The sequence below is a fragment of the Muntiacus reevesi genome, chromosome 14, assembly GCF_963930625.1.
Source record: "Muntiacus reevesi chromosome 14, mMunRee1.1, whole genome shotgun sequence".
Classification (NCBI taxonomy): domain Eukaryota; kingdom Metazoa; phylum Chordata; class Mammalia; order Artiodactyla; family Cervidae; genus Muntiacus; species Muntiacus reevesi.
Window position 1 is genome coordinate 35,480,812 of NC_089262.1, and position 16,297 is coordinate 35,497,108.

At 38.7% G+C, this 16,297-nt stretch overlaps 1 pseudogene; it reads left to right on the plus strand.

The window, feature by feature from the left end:
• Positions 1 to 920: 920 nt before the first annotated feature.
• On the plus strand, positions 921 to 2,530 carry LOC136146520 (eukaryotic translation initiation factor 2 subunit 3-like; annotated as a pseudogene).
• Positions 2,531 to 16,297: the final 13,767 nt, after the last annotated feature.

The window sequence follows — 16,297 nt, forward strand, 5'->3', positions numbered from 1 at the left end:
ACTTTCAGTGTAATGTAAGCATTAAGAGAAAACCTACACACCTATGGTCAAAGCCAGTTATGAAATATTCCAAGAATCAACAGAATGGTTCTTTAATAATAATAATTGATCACATCAATAAACCAAGGGAGTTAAAGTAACCATTTAAATAGATGCTTAACTAGCATATGGAAGTAATTAAATATTTACTCTTGATCATTTTTAAATATATTAATAAAGTAGAAAAAATATTCTTGATTCAATAACCAATGGTCAATATCATACCTACTGTCAAAACACAAGAACTGCCATTGACAAGTGTACCTGAAGGCACAATTATTTATCATTGTTTTAAAAGTCTCACCAAAGCTAATAAGATAAAATAAATTATACATTTAAAAGAAGCAGAGATAGAATCATCATTATTATTTGCATGTAGTGTAATTCTTCACCTGTAAAACGCAACAGAATCAATTTAAAAATTATCAATGAGCAAATTATCTAAAAATCCATAGGTTAAAACATATTTTTAGTTACAGGAGAATTCTCTAAGATTATACACTGTACTTCCTAAGGTTAAGGTTTTCTATACCAGATAACAATAAACAGAACATGTGATCTATTTTTCTCTACTCATGTAATAAATTTGCACTTGGTGAGGCTGTGGTTCTAATCTTTTCCTTTTTTTCTGTTTTATTTTTTTCCAAACTTTTTTCCTGGTATAGGACTTTTTATTAATTTTTTATTAAAATATATTTGATTTATAATATATTAGTTTCTGGTGTACAACATAGTAATTCAATATTTTATATAGGTTGTACTTCATTGAAAGTTATTATAATATATGGTTATATTTCCCTGTGTTGTACAATATATTCTTGTTACCTATTTTTTTTTAAGGCATTTTATTTTAAATACAGTAGTATGGCTCTCCGAGCAAGATGACAGGGGGTGAGGCTGGTGTGACTTTAGGGCAGCCGCACCTTTCTCGGCAAGACCTCGCTACTTTGGATGTTTCCAAGTTGACGCCACTTTCACATGAAGTTGTCAGCAGACAAGACACAATTAATATAGACACAACTGGTCACGTAGCTCATAGGAAATCTACAGTTGTAAAAGCTATTTCTGGAGTCCACACTGTCCGTTTCAAAAAGGAACTGGAAACCCACTTTCACATGAAGCTATCAGCAGACAAGACACAATTAATATAGATACAACTGGTCACGTAGCTCATAGGAAATCTACAGTTGTAAAAGCTATTTCTGGAGTCCACACTGTCCGTTTCAAAAAGGAACTGGAAAGAAATATTACACTCAAACTTGGCTATGCTAATGCTAAGATTTATAAACTTGACGACCCAAGTTGTCCTCAGCCAGAATGTTATAGATCCTGTGGAAGTAGCACACCCGATGAGTTTCCAAAAGACATTCCAGGGACCAAAGGGAACTTCAAATTAGTCAGGCTTGTTTCCTTTGTTGACTGTCCTGGCCACGACATTCTGATGGCTACTATGCTGAACGGTGCCACAGTGATGGATGCCGCTCTTCTGTTGATAGCTGGTAACAAGTCTTGTCCTCAGCCTCAGACATTTGAACACTTGGCTGCTATAGAAATCATGAAACTGAAGCATATTTTGATTCTACAAAATAAAATTGATTTGGTAAAAGAAAGCCAGGCTAAAGAAGAGTATAAACAGATCCTTGCATTTGTTCGAGGTACAGTAGCAGAAGGCGCTCCTATTATCTCAATTTCTGCTCAGCTAAAATACAATATTGAAGTTGTCTGTGAGTACATGGTAAAGAAAATTCTGGTACCCCCAAGAGACTTTGCTTCAGAACCCAGACTTATTGTTATTAGATCCTCTGATGTCAACAAACCTGGCTGTGAAGTTGATGACCTTAAGGGGGGTGGAGCTGGTGGCAGTATTCTATAAGGAGTATTAAAGGTGGGCCAGAAGATAGAAGTCAGACCTGGTATTGTTTCCAAAGACAGGGAAGGAAAATCATGTGTAAGCCTATTTTTTCCAAAATTGCATCGCTTTTCACAGAGCATAATGATCTTCAGTATGCTGCCCCAGGAGGTCTTATTGGAGTTGGAACAAAAATTGACCCCACTTTGTGCCGGGCTGACAGAATGGTGGGGCAAGTACTTGGTGCAGTTGGAGCTTTACCTGAGATCTTCACAGAATTGGAAATTTCCTATTTCCTGCTTAGACGGCTTCTAGGTGTTCGCACTGAAGGAGACAAGAAAACAGCGAAAGTACAAAAACTGTCTAAGAATGAAGTGCTTATGGTGAATATAGGATCCCTGTCAACAGAAGGAAGAGTTAGTGCAGTCAAGGCTGATTTGAGCAAAATCGTCTTGACTAATCCTGTGTGCACAGAAGTAGGAGAAAAAAATTGCACTTAGCCAAAGAGTTGAGAAACACTGGCGTTTAATTGGTTGGGGTTCAATAAGAAGAGGAGTGACAATCAAGCCAACAGTAGATGATGACTGAAGAATTAAATAACAGATGTGGATGAAGTTGGAATTTCTCTTAACAACCTATGGATATATTTTCAGAACAATACTGGGAAAGTAATTTCACAGCTCATTACCTTAGTAGTAGCTGTAAGGTTATTCTCATTTTTTGGTGATGAAAATTTAACCTCTAGTACTGAAATAGAGCCTACAATAAATGTAGAAATTAGAATCATGTTGGATTGAATCTACATTTTACCAGAAATTAATAATTCCCAAATAATGTCTCATTTATACATCAGTGCAGATTTGAAAGGAAACTGCTACAACCAGACTTTGCTGTAGTAGACATACCACTGAACCTGTTTGAAATAGTCTTCGTTCTTAAAAATAAATAAATAAATAAATATAGCAGTGTGTACATGTCAAAGCAATCTTGAGAAATAAAAATAGAGCTGGAGGAATCAGGCTCCCCGACTTCAGACTGTACTATGAAGCCACAGTCATCAAAACAGTACAGTACTGGCACAAAAACAGAAGTATAGATCAACGGAACAGGATAGGAAGTCCAGAAATAAACCCATGTACCTATGGCCAATTAATCTATCACAGAGGAGGCATGACTCTAAAATGCAGGAAAGACAGTCTCTTCAATAAAAAATGCTGGGAAAACTGGACAGGTACATGTTTTAAAAAAAATGAAATTAGAACATTCTTTAACACCACACACAAAAATAAACTCGAAAGGAATTAACCCCCTAAATATAAGGCCAGATACTATAAAATTCTTAAAGGAAACTTAGAGCACTCTCAAATAAATCACAGCAAGATATTTTTTTGATTCACAGCCTAGAGTAACGGAAATTAAAACAAAAACAAACAAATGAGACCAACAAAAACAACAAATGGGACATAATTAAATTCAAAAGCTTTTGCACTGCAAAGGAAACCATAAACAAATGAAAAGACAACTCACAGAATGGGAGAAAATATTTGAAAATGATGCTACAGACAAGGATTAGTCCCCAAAATTTATAACCAGCTCATGCAGCTCAAGATCAAAAAGACAAACATCCCAATCAAAAAACAGGCAGAGGACCTAAAGAGACACTTCTCCAAAGAAGACATACAGATGGCCAAGAGGTACATGCAAAGATGCTCAACACAGCTAATTATCAAAGAAATGCAAATCAAAATTACAAAGAGATCACCTCACACCAGTTGGAATGGCCATCATCAAAAAATTTGCAAACAATAAATGCTGGAGAAGATGTGAAAAGAAGGGAACCCTACACCGTTGCTGCTGCTGCTGCTGCTAAGTCGCTTCAATCGTGTCCGACTCTGTGCGACCCCATAGATGGGGGAGCCCACCAGGCTCCCCCATCCTTGGGATTCTCCAAGCAAGAACACCAAAGTGGGTTGCCATTTCCTTCTCCAGTGCATGAAAGTGAAAAGTGAAAGTGAAGTTGCTCAGTTGTGTCCGACTCAACAACCCCATGGACTGTTGATGGGAATGTAAATTGGTGCAGCCACTTTGGAGAACAGTATGAAGTTTCCTTTAAAAACTAAGAACAGAGTTGTCATATGATCATTTTTAAAACTTTCTTCACTTTAGTACTCAATTGAGGAATTCAGCATCCAGTGAATCTTCCCTGAGTTTTCTGAGAAAAATCAGTTTTCCTTGAGTCTTTTGAGACAATCATATCTTAAATGGCACCATATACTCAGCAGTCACCATGTATTTACTTGTTTTTTTCCCTCAACAGAATATGTTCCCCATCCTAGAGCACACTGATGTACACTAAAGATACACAGATGAATTTGATCTTAACTGGCTTGTTATACAGCATAGAAGAAGACACACATGAAAATTCAAGGGGTATATAACATATAATAAAACCATATTCTGTGAGAACACAAAAAAAGTCTATTTTTACTCTTTAGGCCCTTTGACATACACATTCAAGGATCTTTACACATAACCATAGCCCCACTACTATGGACTAAGAATAGTGTTGAAATGACTGAGTTAATATATCAGCTACTCCAGGGAAAAACAAAGGCTGCCTTAGTGTTCAACATCATCACCATATTATTGTACATGGATAGTTACTTGCAAAAACACCAAACAAGAACTGCCTGTCTGTTAGACAATCCCTTAGAAGCCATTCTGGCCTTGATCTGATGTGCTATTTTGTTGGTAAAAGCCAAGTGGATTGACACTCCTCCCCAATCAGCGAGCATACTGCCGCGGCATAATACTAACATGAAACTCCTTGACTTCCAACAGCACTACCTACCAGTCTGTTTAACCTTAACTAAAATACTGAAACACAGTTGAGCTGTTGAGACTGCCCGGAGGACCCTATCCCACCAAGTTAGATTTGTGGCAGGGTGCTGGAGCAGCGGCCACCTGGCAGGTAGAGAAGAGGCAAATACACAGATGGCAAGTCAAAGAACTGTTTTCATGCTATGGAAGCCCAATAAACAGGATTCAGGATTCAGAGATCAAGAATCAGCTGACTTTCTTTAAAACAGGCTCTAGCCTGAGCACAAGTCTAAGAGAAAGGTCACAATTTTGGTGAACTTTGCAAACAATGGCTTCAGAAACAAATTACAGTGCAGCCTTCACATTGGTTCAGTGAGGAAGAAGAAATGTTTGATTTGACATTAATCATTTCAGCTTCAAATACAGATGGTAATCAATGAGATATTTACTGAGCATCGAATACTCTGTATTATGATCTATGTTAGGAGCTACAGAGAAACCCCAAAGAAGTATAGGATGTGATCCCTGACTTGAAGGCAATTATAATTTAGTTAAGAAGTCATACACTTCCATAATGCTTTCAAGTCATTCTACAAAACTCCTAATAAAATTATAAATAGTTATTAGACCAATTTTTGAACTAACTGTTACTCTGAAAAGTGAAAGTCGCTCAGTCATGTCCAGCTCCAGGCCAGAATACTGGAGTGGGTAGCCTTTCCCTTCTCCAGGGAATCTTCCCAATCCAGGGATCAAACCCAGGTCTCCCACACTGCAGGCTGATTCTTTACCAGCTGAGCCACAAAGAAAGCCCAAGAATACTGGAGTGGGTAGCCTATCCCTTCTCCAGTGGATCTTCCCAACCCAGGGATAGAACCAGGGTCTTCTACATAGCAGACGGGTTCTTTACCAACTGAGCTATCAGGGAAGTCCATCTATTACTCTGTGATGCTCTAAAATCCATCATTTCAAGGACAATTACCGCCTGATCCAATGCCAATGGTTACTTCCAATGCCTAGTGCATAGTATTTGCACAACAAATATATCTTGAATAGATGGATATATGATGAACATTTTCAGTTCAGTCACTCAGTCATGTCTGACTCTTTGCAATCTCATGGTCTGCAGCATGCCAGGCCTCCCTGTCCATCACCAACTCCCATAGTTTACCCAAACTCATTTCCATTGAGTCGATGATGCCATCCAACCATCTCATCCTCTGTCATCCCCTTCTCCTCCTGTCCTCAATCTTTCCCAGCATCAGGGTCTTTTCAAATGAGTCAGTTCTTCGCATCAGGTGGCCAAAGGATTGGAGTTTCAATTTCAACATCAGTCCATCCAATGATCATGCAGAACTAATCTCCTTTAGGATGGACTGGTTGGATCTCCTTGCAGTCCAAGGGACTCTCAAGAGTCTTCTCCAACACCACAGTTCAAGCACATCAATTCTTCAGCACTCAGCTTTCTTTCTAGTCCAACTCTCACATCCATACATGACTACTGGAAAAACTTTTAAAATGATTTTATCTGAATCGTGCTTAGTGTAAATATGCACAAAGAAGGGACACAGCTCAAAGGGCTCTACGTGGGAAAAAGGTTATTACCATCTTTAACATCATCTATAAAGATTAAGACAAATCCAAATACACTCCCATATAGGAACTTAGGGCTTTCCTTGTGGCTCAGTGGTAAAAAATCCACCTGCAATGTAGGAGACACTGGTTCAATACACAGTTGGATCCCTGGGTCTGGAGGATCCCCGGGAGAAGAAACTGGCAACCCACTCCAGTATTCTTGCCTGGGAAATCCCATGGACAGAGGAGCCTGGCAGGCTACAGTCCACGGGGTCCCAAGAGTCAGCCCCAACTCAGCAACTAACCCACCACCACCACACCATGCTGTGTCACTCAGCTGAGCCCTACTCTTGACAGTCCTATGAACAGTAGTCTGCCAGGCTCCTCTGTCCATGGGGATTCTCCAGGCAAGAATACTGGAGTGGGTTGCCATGCACTGCTCCAGGGGGTCCTCCCAACCCAGGGATCGAACTCAGGTCTCCCACATTGCGGGCAGATTCTTTACCCTCTGAGCCACGAGGGAAGCCCATACATTAAAATTCTACTTAATATGTCTACTTGGTTTGTTAATTAAAAGATAACACTGCAGCTCCAGAGCCCTACCAGTCAGGCCCTACTGCCCACCCACTGTCTCCTCTGGTCTGCTAAGCTTCCTTATACCATTTTGCTGAAAGTGGGAATACAGTCCCATTCTTGATTCCTCTACAACATAGAAAACCAGGCTGTAAAGTGTAACAAATCTATAGTGAATTTGGAGACAGCATGAGTATGATGCAGAGAAACCTACACTGTTGGTAGAGGTGACCACTTTAGAAGTCTGCTAAGCACTTTTCTGGTGATGCCTAAGAGTCTGTAGGTACCTGCACAGGCTTCTTGTCCCCTGTTCTGATATTTTTAGAGACCTGAAATCTATTAAGAGATCATCCAAACACTGACACCAGGTTTACGCTTTAAATTGTTCAAAACCTGCATGTCTTCTCCTGAGTCATGATCTGATCATTGACATGAAGCATTAATTCTCTAGCTACGTGCCTAAAAAGTCACTGTTGTTCTTTTTTTTTTTTCTTCATTCGGTAAATATATTTTCATCATACCTTTTCCTGATATCGCTGGTAGATAGTTCTATCCAACAGATAGTTCTCACATTTGTTTGCTTTGCCCTTTCTTCGCAGAATCATACTTACTCTGCATTCAGACATGAACTTTGTTTTCTCACTTTTTAAAAAATTAGCATACCTTGATTTAGCCTTTTATTTCCAGTGTAAATGCATATCCCTGCTTATGTACATGCTCTATTATTCTCACTGCTTTTGCTCTTTTGAATCATGATGGAATTCATAATGTTCATAAAACCTGGCAAACAACTCGCAGGTCTTTGAATGAGGATGCAAGTAACCCTGAATCATACAAAAACACTCCAAGGGTAAGCAAACATGGGTAACTTTAAAGCAATGTCTTTCCAGATCCTCAAGCTTCATTCTGAGAGTATAACCTAAGTAGAGACGTCTTGTTGGACTTTTTCTTTCATAACTATATACGTGAAAATCCATATTCATTTTTCACTTGGGCACCACGATTTCTGACTGCTATCATCTATCCATCCCTTCTATGTTTGCTTATTTGTTCTTATCACATACCCAGTAGATTTAATGAGAATACACTATCATTAATATACCTTTTGGTATACCTGGTATTTTCCACTCTTTTGCCTATTGAATTTCACTGAACCCCATCTCATTTCTATAATCAGTAATATTCAGATGCAGATAATTAGCTAATTTCATCATGAACTCAATTCCAATATGAGCCCTTTTCCGAGGTTCCAGTTCAAGAAGATGTCATAAGAGGATTCTGAACTCAACTCCATCCACAAACACAATGGAACATACAGCTACAAACCTGTCTAAGCAACTCCTATTATTCCGCGAAGCAAGAGAAGGTTCACATCAAACCCGTAGGAGAAGCAGGACACGTCTCACCACAGACCCCACCCACGCAGCACAGCGCCCCACGGTCAGGAGGGAACCCGAAACTGGAGCTTCTCCCTGAGGAAGGAAGGGGGGTTTTTGAACCCCACATTGGGCACCTTCAACCTTTAGTTCGTACACCCGAGGGACAATCCCCTGAAACACCCAGCTTTTAAAAACCCACGGGACTCCTGCCGGACTCACCTGCACCCATGGGTTCTAGCTTCAAAGCCGCCAGCTGATGAAGCAGCTGCTCCCGGACTTTGGGTGGGAGAAGTTCACTTACTTCTTTTGGAGCTTCCTCCGAGGGGAATGATTTCCTCTGAGGGGAAATGATTTTTCACTCATTTGAGGGCCTCCTGGGGAGCATCCAGAAACAGACTGGAGGGCGCCATGTTCAGCTCTCCTCCTCCCGCGCTTCGAGCGCCCGCATCTTGCGAGAAGCCAGGTCACGTGCATTTGCAGCTCGCGTTCTATGCCTGCTGCCCTGGCTTTTGCAACCACCGCCCGGGACATGCCTCCAGATTGCCTGGTGCTGGTGGCCTGCAGAACTTCTACTAAGCTTTTCCGTAGACGTGTATATATCTGAGTGAGCCTTTTTCAAATGAAGTTTACATTTACGTTTATAAATATAATTATTAGCTACTAAAAATTTACAAAATATGAATTTTGTGTCATAATGATAATAAAATTAAATCTATTCAGAGTAAAATATTTATTACTTAGAGACATAGAAAACACGTTAATTTCAGATTTCAATTCATATACTTAATTTTTGGGAGGTATGTATAATCAATATTACACATGCAAGCATAAAAAATTACATTGGATTGAAAATTTGTGGAGAGTTGAATGGAAATGAGTTCAAGAAGAAAAGAAATAATACATACAAATTTTCTGGTTATTAAAGTAATCTGGTTTATGTATTTAAACGAGGCAGTGTGGCTATTGAATTGCTATTGTTTTAAGATGACACTGGAAATTTTTTTTAATTATCTGACAATTTGCTGTAATGCTAATACTTATAATTGGCCAGAAATTACATTATTTTCAACAACTTAGAGTAAAATTATTTTAGCCATTAACCTAATGTGGAAGAAATACATAGATTTTTCTGAATTACTTTAACTGATGGACAAACAAAAAGCTCAAGATCTGCTATGGTAGGCCATGGAGTACATTCTTCACCATGCATGTTGGTGCAAATTTAGCTGACATGATTTTGCTCTGAGGGTTTGGTTTGTTTTTAAATTCCTCAGTTGGGACCCTTCTGTGACTGATGTTAGATTTCCCAGAAATCTAGTCCAGGTAGCTGTGCTGAGAAAACATATGTAGGAGTGAATCCTGTAGGTGTTGGTCCAAGGGAAGAAATATAAAACCAAATAAAGGAGAGTTTATGGGAAAGGGGAACCAGTTCCAATACACTGCCAGGATGCTTTCTTGATGCTTAAACATGATGGGTCCTTTGCAAATCAAGTAGACATGCCATAACTTCCTTAACACGGTAATAAGAAAGTGGTCAGAAAAGTCAGGGAGGCTGGAATACTAGAGCAGATTTATTATGTAAGAACCCAATCCTCATCTATATTTCCTGGGAGGATCCAGTGGATACCCCTTCATTTGAGCAACAGAAAGCATGGGCAGGATGTGAGGAGGCTCTTTAAGAAATTCAGTGAGGGATGTCCTCTGAAATACAGTATTTATAGTAGAAGGTATTAACATACAACTCTGCTCTCTAGTGCCAAAAGGTATGATTCCAGAATAACAGGGATCAGGTGTTAATTTTAATTGCTAAAAGCACAAGGTAGTTACCAAGTCATAAGGTCAGCAGTACATAGCAGTCGTTTGTTGATCTAGATGGATAGAATGATAAAAATAATACACTCAGGATCAGATCCAGAAGGCACCAGTAAATTATATGAAAAGGCAGCACAGACTCACACATCACATACATTTGTTGTTTTAACACCAATCCCTCAGTTTATTTATAAGGTCTCATGGGGGAAGGTAGGCCTGGCCTCTTTCAACCTACTGACAGAGGAAGCAAAGCAGTCCTGGTGCATCAGATGGGTCAGTGCAAAGTTGGTGCTGAAAAAATGGACTTCTCTTGTATCATAGTCTCATTCAGCAGTGGTCCAAATGGGCAGAGATGAAATCTTCCCAGTAGGAACAACAGCCAGCAATCTGTTTGGTTATTCATTTTGTGTGGAGTTCTTCCCTGGCAGTCCAGTCGTTAAGATTCCATGGCTCCATTTCAAGAGACACATTTTCTATCCCTGGTTGGGGAACTAAGATTCCCACATGCTACATGATGCAGCCAAAATAATTTTTTTAATGTATTTTGTATGGAAATAGAAGTGGTCTAAAGTAAGATACACATGTATTCCTACACAGGTAAATGGCTTAGATGATTGTTAGTGGTCTGGAAGGAATTATACTGGAAGACTGGGGACAAAAAAAACTGAAGTAGAGGTATGTGGATGACCCCTGGAGATGGCCAAGACATGCATATTTTTTTTGTTCCATGATAATACGCACCACTGCCCATTGCCTTCACTGCCAGTGCAGTAAGTCCTCTCAGTGGTAAACCTGACCTTGTCACTCCCTTGCTTAAAATTCTTCAATGGCTCCTTACCTATAAAATGACACTAAGGTTCCTTCTTCTCCAGGGTAAGGCTTTCCAGGTTCCAACCCTTGCTCATCTTTCTAATCTTGCTCTCTGCTACTCCTTGGCAATTCTTGCCTGACTCCTTTACCATCCCTCGCCTCCAGTACTGGCCTTGCAGTCCTCCTGGCTAGAATGACCTCTTCCCTTTGGTACACTGCTCCTCATCCCACCCATCTACCTGAATAAATGTTATTTTCCCATCACACTTCAGATTGCTGCAGTCCTACTCCAGGAGGCCTCATCCAGCTTTCTCTTCCCAAATCTTACCCCGTACTGCCCTACACTTATCTCCCTGTTGTACTAACCAGCTGCCTTTTTAAGTATCAGTTCATCCACCCAATTGCTTCTAAAGGCAAGAATCTTGTCATTTGTATCCCTTTATCCCCAGTACATAACTTGTTACCTGAATCACAATAGACAATATAGTTTGGAGTAAATATATTTTGAAAAAGGAAAGAATATGTAAGATACTTTACTCAATAAGTGTGCTCCTAAAACTTTAAACAGAATGGCTTTGGGAAAAGCCAGATCCTACATATTTGAATTTCTATGTTAGGGTAGACAGATCACCCCTGTAATCATGTCTGACTTCCTACCCATGCGATGCTCAAACATCTGCTATCTAGTGATTAAACTGCTCTGACGCAAGTGTCGTTCTGGGCTGAGGCCGCCACTCGACGGTGCCCTAGTTACTCGCAGCTCTTCGGGTCCGCGGTGAACCGTTCTCAGAGATGACCCACGGCACCATAGGTCCCAGCTTACTGGGTTCTAGTTTTCCATGTTTCTCGTGTTCGATTTTCATTACTGCCTACTTTTTCATGTCTCTGCTTGATAGTCTCGTTCCTCCAAAGCCTACGTCTTCCATGCTTTAACCTCTGGAAACCAATTGTCCCTGAGTCCTGCTACCTTCCAGCTCTACTTGGGTTAATTGTGTGATGTTTGAATCTCTGTGACTCACCTGCCCCAGATCTTGGGCTTGGTTTGGACCAAAGTACATGTGTGTTGTCTTTCCTGCCTGCTTCCTTGACATCCAGCTCTGAACCTTCCTGCAGATTCATTCCATTTTTGGCCTGGATTTTTTTGCCTGAATTTACAATCCTGACCTTCCCCTGGCCATTCTCCCTGTCTCAGTACCAGGATGGTACACCCCCAAATTATTAAGTTTGTGTGTAAATCCTTATTTTATTATATTGAGCTTGCTTAAAGTGAATTATAATTGTGATACAGAGCAGAAAAAAGCTTAGCAACAAATTCAGAGGTAATGGCTTTCTTTGAGTGAATGCAACATTCAGAATTTTGTATGAGATGATTTCGAGGAGTAGTTGGCAAAGTTAAGTCTGGAGCATCTTTTAGAGACCTGAGTTTGTGAGCAAGTTTCCTACATCAGGAACCTGAGAGTTTGCTTGGGGATGGCCAACAAACAAGCTCTTATGATATCATCAGAAAGTGTCCATTAACATGACAGCCGCTTGTTAGTTCATCAGACTCTGTCTAGCTACCTGACTTAAATTACTTCATTACCAACATGGACTTAGCCTCTCCGAATTTTATCAAAGTTTTTTGTTTCCCTCCAAATCTGTGGAATAATATTGATAGGAAAAGGAAGTTGAAACTCTTTCCCAGATAAGACTTGAGTATTATTTATGTATTTATGTTAGTAATGTTTCCATTATGTTCATGATCAATTTGTTGGTGTGTCCCTAATTCATCTGCATCCTTCCTTCAAGTAATAAAAACAATTTCCCAGATGAGCAAGGCTTCCTTATTGTCCAGGATGATGTTAGGTACATCATGGATGATTGACGCTGCCTCTGCTTTTATGGATACCTTGGAATTTGGCTATCTGCTCCAAGATCTCCTTCCTTGTTCTGTTTTTAATTCCCTTGAAAACTATGCTTGGGATTAATATGGAAGTCCATACTGTTTTCTCATCTCATCCCAGTTATTTATAAACCACCACAGAAGAATGGTTAACCAGGTCATCTGTCAATCTTTGGCTATCTTTTTAAAGAAACATTTTCCCCTTCATTTCCTTGTTATTATTTAGTTATTTTAAAGTCTACCAAGTCACTGAACTGTTTGATTTGCTGCTTTTCATGGAACAGAATCAAGTTTTGCTGAGTCAAGTGCAGCAAGCTGCTTTCTGTATACTGAAAATGTGGTATTGATTTTTTAAAAACATATTTGATCTGGGAGTATATATTACTGCTGAATTATTATGTCTTTTTGAATTGAATACTTCACAAATGGATTCAAGATAGTCCTTTATGGATTAAAATACTTCTGAACAGTACATTATCTATAACAACAAAATAAATTACTGGTATGTGAAGAAAATATTGATTATATGTTACTCTCCCCTTTAATTTGAACTTTACATCTAGTATTTCACTTTTTATGTAACAAGATGGTATTATATCCACATTAATTACAACCTAGAAATGTTCCGAGTTAACATTTCAACAGAATAAGTATTCTTTGTTTCAGTTAAAATTAAGCTGAAAACAAAAGGTAAAATGGCATTTTTAAAATAATTTGATGTCAACAACTTATCAGTGACTTTTTCATGAACTCAGAACAATCTCATTAGAAAATTACCTATCTCATGAGCTGGCACAAATAGTTGAGAAACTAGATTTTAGGCAGGCTGCAACCAAAAAGAGGAATTTGAAAATATCCATAAAACATTTCTCAGCCTATGGAGAAACATGCTTATTTAACTCACATTCTCCCACTTAGACCATATGGACGGACTCTTTTTCATGTTGTGATTGTAGTCAAGGGTATTGGAAGCAATCACCACCTGTGGGCATAACAAGGTTGAAACCAGGGATTTTCAAGGGGTTCAGCCTAAAGAAAGAGGGTATAATTGTCCAACATAGTTTCAAAATGAAAAGGAAAATCCTTGCCATGAATCAAGGATTAGATTAGTTATCAGGTGTCTAATATAAAAATATTAAGAACTAAGTAAAGGGAACACAGCTGACACAAGATCCCGCTTCATGACTTTTGAACTACTGTGTTTTTCATGTCTATTATCATCAACAATAACAGGATATAAAGGCTGCTGTGGGGATAGATTAATATTTTAGGAGAACAAAAGAAAATGACACTGATGGTTTAAAAAACATTACCATGGAAGGAAAATGAGAGAGAATAATAAGAAAGAATTGTACTTGGGGTTAAACCCCTATCAGATCCTATAAAGTGCTAGACAAGTTAGGTTAAGTTATATACTGTTCAAAGCACGCATTTGTAGTGTTGACACTATCCATCCTGTATTACAGAGGAGCAATTGGGCTCAGCAAGTTTAAGCAATATGCCCAAGATCACTCGACTGAAAGAAATGAGGCAGAATTGAATACCATGCTCACTTAATGCAAAGATGGTTTGTTCCAGTACAGATGTCAGTGGTTCTCAAACTTCAGCTCATGTTCCTATCACCTAGGAATCTCTGAAAACGTATTTCTACCTGGGCTCCGCTCAGGGTCAGCTGAATATGGATCTCTAAAGGAGCCAAACCTCAGCGCTTTTCAGAAGCTCCCCATGTAATTACACGTGTGTAGCTGAGATTGAAAACACGGTGCTGGTAGAAGGCCACTTAAAGACTGAAAATTAATAGGCAGTGAAAAGGCCACCTGTCCAGGAACAAAGTAAGCGATATTTATAAAGACCTTTTTGACAGAGTTCCTGTAAGTGGCCAAAACAAATATTTTTGGGCAGAAACATATCAGCAGATGATTCCTTTCAGCATGTTTACAGCTAATTCATAGCCCAAAAAGGAAGTTGAAAAACAATGATAAGAGGATATAACTTCCTGATAAAAACTTACAACTGCATAGATATTTCCTGTAGGAAATGTCTAAGTTAATTGAAGGCATAAGAATTCACTTGAAAGGCCACTGCAAGAAAATAAACAGAGCTTAAAATTTGTCCTTTCCCTTTGCAACAGGGCCCTTTTACTTTCAATGAGTCAGTATCTAAAGCTTTAAGAAATGTGGAGAATACCATCAAGAGAGAGGTCAAGATGGAGTCCTAGAGAAAGCATATAGATCTTACTTCAAGACTGGGAATGGGAGACATCACTTAGAAAGGATAGAGATTAAACAGGAAAGGTGCTTAGGACCAAACTTTAAGGACCTCAAGAGACACATGAAGGAGTGGCAAAAGGTAAGAGGAAAACAGGAGAATGTAGGGACTTGAAGCTAAGAGAGGTGAAGGTTTCCAGAATTGAGGAGTATTCATCTGATCAATCACTGCTGAGAAATCAGGGAAGATAAAGACAGAGGAATGTCCATTGCATTTGGCAATATAGATGTCACCAGTGACTAGAGATATTTTTTGTTGACAGCTTTATACAAAGTATACAGTTATACTTCATTCATGCTCTGCCAAGACATTAAAATTCCTATTGTGTCTGATGGCCAAAAAAGTTGGAAATACATAAGTTTTACAACCTGCAATTTTAAAGTTCTTTTAGCAACAGCTAAACCTCCATTCTCTAGCGGGAGGGAAGCAAGAGTTAGAAAAACTGAGCTAGAAAAGAGAAAAATACATATTAAACCTTAAATTTTTTTTCTTCCACTTTTATTGAGATATAATTGACATACAGAACTGTATAAGCTTAAGGTGAACAGCATAATTTGATTTACATATATCATGAAATTATCACAATAAGTTTAGTGAAAATCCATCATCTCATACAGATGGATTAAACAGAAAAATTAAACATATTTAAAGAGAAAAAATTAAATAGAAAAAAAATTGTTTTCTTGTGATGAGAACGCTTAGGATTCACTCTCTTAATAACTTTGACATATAACATACAGCAATGTTGATTATATTTATCATGTTGTACATTGCACTCTTAGTAATTGTTAATATTTATCTTATAACTGAAAGTGTGTTCCTTTTGACCACCTTCATCCAACTTCCCCTCTCTCCACCTCTCACCTCTGGCAACCATGAGTCTGATCTCTTTCTATTAATCGGTTTTATTTAACCTTGAAATTCATCTTACCTATTTTGAAAAATAAATCAGTACTAAACTTCTAGTCACCTCTCTTGACTCATAAAAATTTACATAAAGTATGTTTTAAAATTTTTTATTTCTTTACATCAATTGTCTGTAGATGACAAGATGCTTCTCAGAACACTGTAGTTGAAGGTATATTTAGAAAAGTGTGGAGTTTAGACATTTATTTTAAAAATGAAGAGAGTCATACTGTAAGATTTCAACTATATGACACTCTGGATAGTGAACAGTAAAAAGATCACTGGTTGCCATGGTTTTCAGAGGAAGATGGGGAGGACTGAGTAGGTGATACAAATGGGATTTTTCAGACAATGAAACAACTCTGTATGATACTGGACTAGTAGATA